The sequence below is a fragment of the Myotis daubentonii genome, chromosome 1 (assembly GCF_963259705.1).
Source record: "Myotis daubentonii chromosome 1, mMyoDau2.1, whole genome shotgun sequence".
Taxonomy (NCBI): Eukaryota; Metazoa; Chordata; class Mammalia; order Chiroptera; family Vespertilionidae; genus Myotis; species Myotis daubentonii.
In genome coordinates, this window is record NC_081840.1 from 202,203,043 (window position 1) to 202,213,408 (window position 10,366).

Below are 10,366 nucleotides of genomic sequence, written 5' to 3' on the forward strand. Positions count from 1 at the left end.
ATCCGCGATCCTTGAGCTAAGACAGCAGGACTGGTCTCATCTAAGGAGGAGGGACAAGGCAGGCTGGAGTGGTTTTTGTTTTATCTGGGGAGGGGAGGGAAAGAACCTGTCTTTTTAAATTAGTCGGAATACATCCCGCAGAAAAAATGACAGGAACTCAATTCAAATTGGCTTAGGATCAAAATGGAATTTCTGGGTTTCTGCAACTGGAAAATCCAAAGGTAGGTTTGGTGGGTTCACGTGTGGCTGGGTGGGTTTATAGGCTCAACAAATTCCACCGGCCTCAGACCTGCTTCTCCTTTCCTGCCTGTCTTCCTTCTCAGGCAGGCCCTGACCAGGGGGTTGTCCCTGGAAGCTCTCAGCTTAGATCAACACAGAGCTGGCAGCTAGTTCTCAGCCAAAAGAGATCTCTTTCCCAGTCTCTCCAGCAAAAGTTCCAGAATTGAGTCTCATTGGCCCGGCCTGGGTTACATTCCCAACACAGAGTCAGTCATCTTGGCCAAGAGAATAGAAAATGCTGATCGCCAGGCCTAGCAATCTGATCCCTGGAGCAGAGCGGGCGAGGTCAGGCCCCCTGAATGGCTTGGACCGGGAGGAGAACAGATTGGTTATAAAAGGGAAATGAATGCCAGGCAGGTAAAAGAGCAGATCACCAGCTCAGGGTCCCCTCCACGTATAAGAGAACAACCTATTGTGGGGTCATGACTCAGGGGCCTGGCCCACAATATTGACCTAGAATGAAGCCTGCGTAGGCCAGAGTGTGCTGCCCTGGAGCCCCTGGGCTTTTGGCTTCTCAGGCTTGCATGTAGTGTGTCTCTCTGGAAGAGAGAAAAACGAAATTTAGATGGCATTTCTGAAAGGCCTTTATCTCCAATGGCTGGCCCACATGCACTGGACAATCAAAACTCTATGGGAGGTAGGTAGGGCGGGGCGGGGGTGCGGGTGGGGGGGAGATGTTTCTATCTCCAGGTCTGAGTTCCAGCTCTACCACCTGCTTCCCTTGTGATCTTACACAGGTTAGTCTAAGGAATCACTGCAGTAAATGTTGATCAAGATTAAAAGATGGAATTGGGAAGCCAGAAGGCCTGAATGAACTGGACCCTTCCTCTTAGCCTGGCTGGGAAAGATCCCTCATCGAGGATGACAGTGTCTAAGTGGGCCCCACACTTTGATGATGGAGGGAGCCTGTAGGAGAACATCAGAAGTGACAGCAAACCTCTTTGCTGCCAGAAATGAGTCTCTGGGAATCAGACTGTGTTTGTGGCAGATGCTATTGCCTGTCATCCAACAGCTAATCCCAGCCCTCTTGCCACATCTCCTGTAGAAGCAGAAAAGGCCAAACTCTCATTTCTGTCTCCCCTGCAGCAGGGAGGAGGTGGCACAGTTCTGGCCCACGGCATGGAGGAAGTGGAAGTGTGTTGAGTTTCAGGAAAACCATCTGCTTTGACGCAGCTGTACCTGCCCCGCTCTCCTAACAGGAGGAGGCCAGTGTGAGACGGAAGCAGGCAGGAGGGTGGAGGTGGAGGGAGCACCGGGCGTGTTCCGATTGCTCCATTCTTGCAGGGAAGTGGAGAGTGTGGCCATTGACTGGGAGTGAGGACGGGGAAGGAAGTGCTGGGATGTTGAGGAGGGAGGAGAAGATGTGAATCAGTCCGGGAGGCATGGGGGGGTGGGGGTGGGGGGGAGTGGCAGAAGATAAATAAACTAGAGACACTAGGATTGTTGGGCAGACTCAGGACTGAACTGAGGTTAGTGGTCAAGATGTGGAGTGAGCCAAGCCAGCAGAGAGGAATGTTTTCCTCCAGCCTGTTCATTCACCCGCATGCAGGCATGGGTTCATGTTTGCCAGGAAAGGATCATAAAAAGAGAGAAAAGGAAAGGCGTTGCCCTAGCCGGTTTGGCTCAGCGGATAGCGGATAGAGCGTCCACCTATGGACTGAAGGGTCAAGGGTTCAATACCTCGGCTGCAGGCTTGATCCTCGCCCTACGCTCCCCTCCCCCGACCCCCCCCCCCCCCCCCCGACCTCCGGTCCAGGTGCATGCAGGAGGCAACCGGTTGATTTGTCTCTCTGCATTGATGTTTCTCCCCCTCCCATTCTCTCTGAAAATATCAATGGAATAAGTATCCTCAGGTGAGGATTAACAAACAAAGGAAAGGGGTTGACCGGCTTTGCAAGAAAGTGACTATAAACATGGACTGTGGACACTAAGCTGGATCTGGGGGGACTGACAGAGGACAGATGTGAGGCAGTCAAGTGCCTCTAGTCTTCTACCCACCGGGGCTGAAGACGGTGGTTGAGCTGCTAGGGAAAGGAGCTGGGGAAGAGGGAGGTGGTGCTCAGAGGGGCTGCTTGAGATTGAAGTGAAGGAGGAGGTGCGGTTGTTGGTCATGACCAGATTATGATAAGGATGTCGTGTCCAGGGTAGAATTGGGTCAAAAGAGATTATTCTCTCCTCCCTGCGGTTGCAGGGAAGAGAGTCCCCAGTTTTCGGTGGAGGTAAAAACAGAGGAGCAGGGGAAGTTAGAGGTGAGAAGCTGAGGGTCAAGCCGGGCATTATTTATAGGGTAATCACCCTGATCTGTCCTTCACTGTCTGTGGTTTCAGTTACCCATGGTCAACTGTGGTCCAAAAATATTAAATGGAAATTCAAAAAATAAACAATTCATACGTTTTCAACTGTGCGCCGTTCTGAGTAGCGTGATGAAATCTCGCACCGTCCCTCCCCGACAAGAATCATCTCTTTATCCAGCGTCTCCACCCTACAGACTCTCTCCACCGGTTAGTCTCTTAGTAGCCACCTTGGTTCTCACAGCGACGGTGGGTATCATGGTGCTTGTGCTCATGTGACCCTTATTTTACTGCATTGTGGCCCCAAAGTGCACCAGTAGTGATGCTGGCGATTTGGGTGTGCTGCAGAGAAGCCGCAACGTGCTTCCTTTAAATGGGAAGGTGAATTGCTCTCAACTCAAGAAGGAAAGAAAAAAAATCATATGCTGAGGTTGCTCAGATCTATGGGAAGAATAAATCTTCTATCTGTGAAACGGCCTAATTTATAAACTAAACTTTATCATAGGTATATATGTAAGTACTAGAGGCCCGATGCACGAAATTTGTGCATGGGTAGGGTCCCTAGGCCTGGCCAGCGATCAAGGCCGATATGTGGGGCAACTAGCAGGGCAATCAGGGGTTGGGGGGGAACCCACTGGCACCCGCCTTGGCCGGCCTGGGGCCTGTGGGCTGGGGGCAGCTCCTGCATTGAGCGTCTGCCCCCTGGTGGTCAGTGCACATCATAGTGACCGGTCATTCTGCTGTTTGGTCAATTTACATATTAGACTCTTATTATAGAAGATAGTTCAGGACTATCTGTGGTTTCAGGGGTCTTGGAATGTATCTCCCATCCTGTGGATAAAGGGGGCCTATTGTAGCCAGGATTTCAGAGCTGGAAGGGACTTTATGGAGCATCAGCTAAGGTTAGATGCCGCTGCACAAAGCTGGAGTCTTGGGATGGGCATGTCAGGTGGTCCACAGTGGACAGTCATGCCCACAATTGTCAGGGTCCTGGGTTCTTTTTCTGCGCACCACCCTAGGTATGGTTTCCATTCTAGTGATATTACTTTGGGAAAGTTGCTTTATCTTTCAGAGGCTCAATTTCTTCATCTGAAGAATGGGACTAATAACAGTATCTACTTCATGAGGCTAATGAGCGACTAATTAAGATAATATGCAAAAGAGTGCTGACAATCAACCTTAGCTGTTATTAATTTTTTTTTCAGAAGTAGTACAGTGTCAGGTACATAGTTGGAGCTCAGTAAATACCTGTAGACTTCATTATTATTATCATTAGTATTGTGTTTGGCACATGGAACTCACCAGCTCCACCCTGCTCTGCTCGACCCCTCTGCATTTCCGGGGGACCATTTGCCTGACTCAGAACTGACCTGGGGAGCAATTGTCAGAGGGAGGCAGATGGAGGGAGCAGCCCCACGTCGGCCTTACAAGAGCCCAAAGACAGCGTCTCAGCCAGCCCAGACGCTGTAATGGGTTTTGTTCGCCTGCCAAATCCCCCCACCCGCCTCCTCTGGGAAGAAAGCAGACATGACTGAGTCCTGGGGAGGCCAACTCACGCAGGAGGCTGGGAGCCTGGGAGGAACGTGAGGAGACAGGCACTGGAGGGGACCGTTCTTGGGAGTTCTGCACAGGCCTGGGAGGCGGCGCCCTGTCCTTGAACTCCTGGCTGCCTCTGCCTGGGCAACCCTCGCTCCAGGTCGCCTGCGCTTCCTTTCTCCCAGCGTCACGGAGGGATTGTGGCCAGAAAGCTCACAGAAGTCAAAACAAGCCGGTGATATGAAAACCATATGAAAACTTGGCAGGGCCCCATTGCAGCGTAATGGGCCTCCCAGACCTCACCGAGCCCAGACACTGGCCCTTTGTGAGGTCGGGGGCCCTGGCTCCCTCGCTCCCGATGCACAGAGACAAAATTAAAGGGAAAGAGTAAAAGGCGAGGCTGCCTGTCTCTTTCCTGTCATCTTGGCTTCCAAGAGCTTAGAAACAGATCACTATTGGGCACGTTAAGGGGTGGCTATTAATTGAGCGCTTGCTACCTGCCAGGCTTACTCCTAGTGGCCTCAGTTCTCTCACTTGATCCTTGTGGTGTACCTCACTCCCATCTCAAAACTGAGGTCAAGGAGCCAAGGTTACGCTGCCAGTCAGTGGCGGGGCTGCCAGCTGGGGTTCCAGCGCAGGCCCATCTGGCTGAAACCTTGTCCTCTCATTATTACAGAGCGGCTCCCAGGTGACCTTTCAATTTTTCCAAACAAATTTACCAACATCCAAAGTTCTGCCTCAAGAATTAACTTTCAGAAAAAGTTGTTTCCCACTCTACAGAGAAGTTGAGAGCGGTTTTCCTCCCCGTCTTACAAATCTTTGGGCAATGCTCTAACATCCCCATTGTTATTTGTACCGGAGGTTGCTGTATTTCAGAGCCCATGGGGTGGGAAGGAGTCGACTGGACAGTGCTGTCATTACTGCAATGCTAAAATTAAATTCTTTTAGAGCAACTGGAAAGAACTTCAACTAAATCCGAAAGTGAGATAAATGACAGCACAAGTGTGAACGTTTGCTCTTCAGTTCCCAAAGGTCAGCGAAGGCTTGCTGTGCAGATACAGTGCAGACATCCTCGGGCTGTAATCTACAATTAGTTACACATCCAAGTATATCTTCTTGGGGTGAGATTCATTTAAATTCATTTAAAGGCTTGACACACTTTTGAAAGTCCAACAAAAGCCAGGGGTTCTGACTTTCCTTTTCGTGGGCTTGGGCGATGGCAGCCAGCGATGGAGCCCCTCCCACAGCTGCCTGGCTCACTCTGGAGTTAATGCGAGCCCTGTCATCCCAGGGGCACGCGGGTCTGCTTCCCTTCCGCCCGCAAAGACTCAAAGACTCGCAGAGGCCTCCCACGTGACTGGGATGAGGGAAGGAAGGAGCAGCAGGCAGGAGCCAAAGCAATCAAAGCAAAGGGGGTGCCACCACCCCAATGCCCTTTGGCAGGAGCCTGGTTGAAGGGTCCTACACACCAGGCAAAGGGGCCTGGATGGGAAGCTGTCAAGAATGAGCTGGGTCTACAGGGATTAATAACTGGCAACCTTGATTGTTTTTTAAATTTACAACCGATCCTTTTCTGTATATTTTGTAAAAGTGCACACCAGTATATATAATAACTACTTCTTAAAAAAATTGGGAGTTATCTGTATCTATAGCTTTCTCTCTCCCCAGTGTGTGTATCTGTACATATCTATAACATGAATATCTATACATGAATATACTGTACTTTCAATGTCTCTTGATTAGTTGCTAATGAACTGGCAACAGCGGTTGTTTCTAGAGAGGAAAACTAGGAGCCTGAAGATCAGAGGTCGTAAAAACATTGATTATTTACTATATACCCATGTATAGTGTTTGAGTTTTAAAACTTTTAAAAACTTACTTTCACCATAACTAACACTGATTTAGCACATATCACATACCAGGTACTGTCCTAAGCATTTCCCTTGTATAAGCTCATTTAATCCGTACCACACCCTAGAAGTAGGAACTATTCTTATGACCATTTGCAGATGAGAAAACTGAAGTATAGAGAGGTGGTACCCTTAGTAAGTGGTTAAAAGCTGGCATCTGAGCCCAGGTAGAGAGGCTCCAAATACCTTAGGCATGCCCTGCTTTTAAAGAATAATGAAGCCATCTCTGACCTTGAGGGTGACCATGCTGGGTCCATGATTGCCAGCTGTGGTTCCTGGTGAGTCAGGGGTGGTGTGTTGGGTGGGGTTTGGAGGGAGGTGGGGGAGGTGAGAGCCTGAACCCAATGCCCAGTTCTCCCAGTTAGTAAAATAAGACGCTGGGGATTTCATTCTCTGGCAGCCCTTGATCCCCATTATTCTACTGCTAATTTTAAAATATATAAATTAGATCTTGTTTTAAGCCTCTATTATGTTAGCATACTAAAGGGGAGAGATTAAGTGAGGGCCTCACCTGGGCCTAAATGGACGGATGGAAATTGAGCCCTCTCTCCCCACCGCTTTCCTCACCGCGTTAAAGAAGCACATTGTGCTGTCTGAACCGGTCTGGGCTGCAGTGAGAACGGCCTTCCCTCCAACGTCGCAGTAACCCTGAGTCAGGCTCGGCTCCCAGGCCATCTGGCCGCAAACCCCACAGTACTCTCCTTATACTCAAAGCAGTGCTAATTGCCTTGTTAACAGAGTCCTCTCAGGGGAGTGACATTTAAGCAGAAGAATATCAGAGCGTGATTTCAAGAGAAGCGAGTTGATCCAGAAAGTGATAGTATTTCCAGTCACCGAGTCTCAGGAGGCCCACAGAGCAAATAAAGAACATTTTAACGGTATCGTCAGGAGGATACGACTTGTCAAGGCAGATCTGCACACAGGGAAGGGGAGAGAGACCCTTCCCGTCTAGACATCTGATTAGTGGGAAATGGTAGGATATGAGAGTGTGGGTCTGCTGGCTGCCGATTCTGAGGGGGTCAGGCTCTCTGCGCCAAGTGCTGGATGAGGGCCGCGTGCGTCTCTCATAGAAGATGCTGACTGGCCCTCATCCCTCCCAGGGCTCCAGCTGCCAATCCCAGCCCAGAAGACCGTGTTGGCAGGTTCAAATCTGCTGCGACTGGGCGGTGGGCAGTGGGGAAGGGCCCGGGGCTGAGAAACGAGAGAATCCCGGCTGGAGCAGCAGTTCTGGGTCACCTCCTTCCTCCCCTTCATCTTCAACTTGCCTCTGACCATGCTGCTCGCTGGTCCCTCGGACTGGGGCCCTCTGTTCCACTGAAACAGCAGTCCACCTCTGTCCCGCCACCCGCCCAGGACACCCCAGAAACCACCGCACTGCCAGGGAGGGGTCGTGGACTGCGGTGGGCAGACGGCGGTGCTTGCTTGGGTTGTGATGCAACCAGGTGGGCCTGGGGTGTGTGGGGAGCGACTGCACAGGCCCGGGCAATGGGCTCTGGAGGCCGCAAGCAGGTTCTGAACAGAAATGGACTCGGAGTCAGGACACGAGGTTGTAGGGTCGGTTCCGCATCTGAAAAGCAAGGAAACTAATATTGCTGTCCCCGCCCTGGACCCACCTGAGTGCTTTCTTTGCCGTGCTGCCAGTGATCACCCCGGGCTGCGTGTTTTTGCCGGGACCTGAGACAGGGTAGAGCCGGGCACCACTTATGAGACCATCAGAGCCCAGCTCCCTGCCAGGAGCAGGCGCTACAGCACACGCTGCAGGTGGGATTGAAGATACAAAGACTAATTACATCAGTTTGTGTCCGCCGAGGCAAAGAAAACCCACTCTGGATTTAAAACAGGGACTGCATTCCCAGGCATTTGTTACACGTGTGACGGAAGAGGCCGAGAGGCCGAACGGGATGGTGAGATAATCCTGAAATCTCCAACAGCAGGAAGATGCTCCCACCACAAGGTGGGAGAGACAAAGGGAGGAGATGGTACAACCAGAGCCGAGGCAGGAGACCCAGACAGGAGCCATCACCAAAGCCAGCCTGTTGGTGAGAGCAAGGGCCGGGGAGGAGCCACGGAGAAGACACCGCCCAGGAGGGGAGAGGAGGCAGCAGAAATGTCTTAGACACTCCCCGTCCCCCCACCCTGTAACCGCCTCCTGGGATGCAGCCTGCAGGGCAGGCCTTTGCCACCTCAAGCAGAGGAGGGCAGGGCGAGCTGGGGCAGAGTAAGAGGGTCAGGCGCCCTGGCCGGTTTGGCTCAGTGGATAGAGCGTCAGTCTGCGGACTGAAGGGTCCCAGGTTCGAGTCCGGTCAAGGGCATGTACCTTGGTTGTGGGCACATCCCCAGTGGGGGGGTGTGCAGGAGGCAGCTGATCGATGTTTCTCTCTCATCGATGTTTCTAACTTTCTATCCCTCTCCCTTCCTCTCTGTAAAAAATCAATAAAATATATTTAAAAAAAAAAAAAAAAAGAGGGTCAGGCGTTCTGTCAAACATTCCCAGCATCCTGTGCTCTTCCCTCTGCCACAACCACAAAGCCACAGGGTGGAATATTTGTGGAATTATTAGTTTCGTATCTCTTCCACCTTCCCCCACCACACGCCCAGCGTTGCCACTCTGAGCTCCACGGGGGCAGGGATGGAGTCAGCCCTGGTTGTCATTGTAGCCACAACATCCAGCACAGTTAGTGATTGATAGTTGATTCTTTAAAATATTTGTTAAAAATGATAGAGTGGCCTGGCCGGCGTGGTTCAGTGGTTGAGTGTCAACCGATGAGCCAGGAGGTCATGGCACATGCCCAAGTCAGGACACATGCCCAGTCAGGGCACATGCCCAAGTTGTAGGCTCAATCCCCAGTGTGGGGTATGCGGGAGGCAGCCGATCAATAATTGTCTCTCATCATTGATGTTTTATCTCTCTCTCTATCTCCCTTCCACTTTTGAAATCAATTTAAAAAATGATAGAGTGATATTCACTGAGTGGCCAGATTATTATGACCACCCCATCAGCACTTCATTGACACTTCCAAAAATACTGAATATTGAAAACGTCCTAAGCAAATACTCTCAAGGTTTTATTATTATTATTATTTGCATAACGAATTCACTTCATTGTACTGATGGGGTGGTCATAATAATCTGGCCGGTCAGTGTATATCAATTTATTTAATCCTCCCAATAAGGTAGATACTAGTATGTCCTCTTGTTGTGCACTTTCTCACAGGGGGTGAGATACAGGTACAGAGAGCTTAAGCAACTTGCCCAAGATTGCACAACTAGCCGCTGGTGAGATTGGGAATTTTCTCACGCCAGAGAAAAAATTAACTGAAGCCAAAGGAAATGTATTAAAGGCTATTGGGTGCTCACAGAGCTGATGGAAAGCCAGTAAACCTGGCTCTACTGGCTTCAAGTCCCAGAGGGAAGCCATAGGCCTTGCTGGGATCCCCTGTGCCCTTTGAGTTGGCCCTCCCTCCCCCTTAGAGCGTAGACCCCATCTACCGCCCCATCCTCTGTGCTGCTCTGCTCAGGCCTCCTGGCCTCCTGGCATTATGTTCCTCACCCAGGGCCACGGCCACACCAGAGCCCTTGCCTGACCTTCCCCCTTCCCGAACCTCTCTCTCCGCTGATGACCTCCCGTTGGCCGCACTGGCCCCTCTCCTTCTGCAGGGACTTTCTCAGTAAGGTCTCCCCGACCATCCTACCTAGAACCTTGCCTCCCACTGGCCCTTGTTCTCCCCCTTCTCCTGAGGTGGATACATTGGTGCCCAACCCAGATTCCTTCCCGGCCCGGTGCACCCACCCCAAGCTGCCTGAATGCCGGCTGCCCGTGTCTCCTGGTGCCCCGCTTCTCTGGAGAACTGCCCTGGACTGACAGGCGCTGCCTTGGTTGGGAAGCTGCAGTGCCCCTTTCTCACCGATCCCAGTGCAGCCCGCGTTCAGTGACTGAGGATGGGGGACACAAAGCCTCGAGGTGGGGGCAGTTCTGCAGTGAATGCTCCAGGCTCTTGTGGATCAACCTGTGATCACATTCTAACTTCACAGTTTTCATTCACCACCTGCTTCCTTCACTCCCTTTCATCGAAGAGCTTCTCCCCCCAAAAACCCACCTGCACCAAATCCCTGTCTCAGGTCCTGCTTCTAGAGAACCCCACCTAAGACTTTCCTGTTCTTTTCCCTTCTTTTTTCACTCTGTCTGCTTTGTCCACTGCTGCATCCTCAGTGGCTGGAACAGTGTAGTAGGTGCTCAGTAAACTTGGGTTGAAAGAATGAATGAGCCCTTACCTTTATGAGTCCCGGGACTTGCACATATCCTGACCTTATTGATCAGGCTGTGAGTCTCAGAAACTGCCAACACCCACA